General features: G+C 40.3%; 1 protein-coding gene across 1 annotated transcript in view; it reads right to left on the reverse strand.

The window, feature by feature from the left end:
• LOC119586436 overlaps positions 1–432 on the reverse strand; it is a gene marked incomplete in the record, with an annotated part of 196,777 nt that overhangs the window by 70,008 nt on the left and 126,337 nt on the right.

The following is a 432-nucleotide window of genomic DNA, read 5'->3' on the forward strand; positions in this document are numbered from 1 at the left end:
GAAACAGAAGTTGAGATAAACTGAGAAATGCCTTTCGTTAAGGTAGTTTATAGTTCTCATGAGAAAACCAAATGAGGTAAGCAAAAACTGATATTATGCAGGAAATACATATATATAAATCGAATGTAGGGACAGCCCGCTCTTCAGTTAAATGTTGGACTTGAACTTAAGTTGGATAACAGATTGACTGAAGCAATGTAACAAGCCATGGATACGAGAGTAATCGGATGTGAGTTTTACTACAAAGTCCGCCGGATAAAAGCCAGAAGTGAGTCAGCAACGACTGGATAGACCACGGATAGACCATAGGTGGAGAACGAGAGAAATAATCCCCAGGAGGAGTGACAGAGTCATGTAGAACCATGAGTTAAAGGTCGAGAAAAAAGCTCTTGGGATTTCTTCTTAAAGCAGGAGAGAGAATTATGCCACAGG

This window comes from Penaeus monodon, chromosome 21 (assembly GCF_015228065.2).
Source record: "Penaeus monodon isolate SGIC_2016 chromosome 21, NSTDA_Pmon_1, whole genome shotgun sequence".
Taxonomy (NCBI): domain Eukaryota; kingdom Metazoa; phylum Arthropoda; class Malacostraca; order Decapoda; family Penaeidae; genus Penaeus; species Penaeus monodon.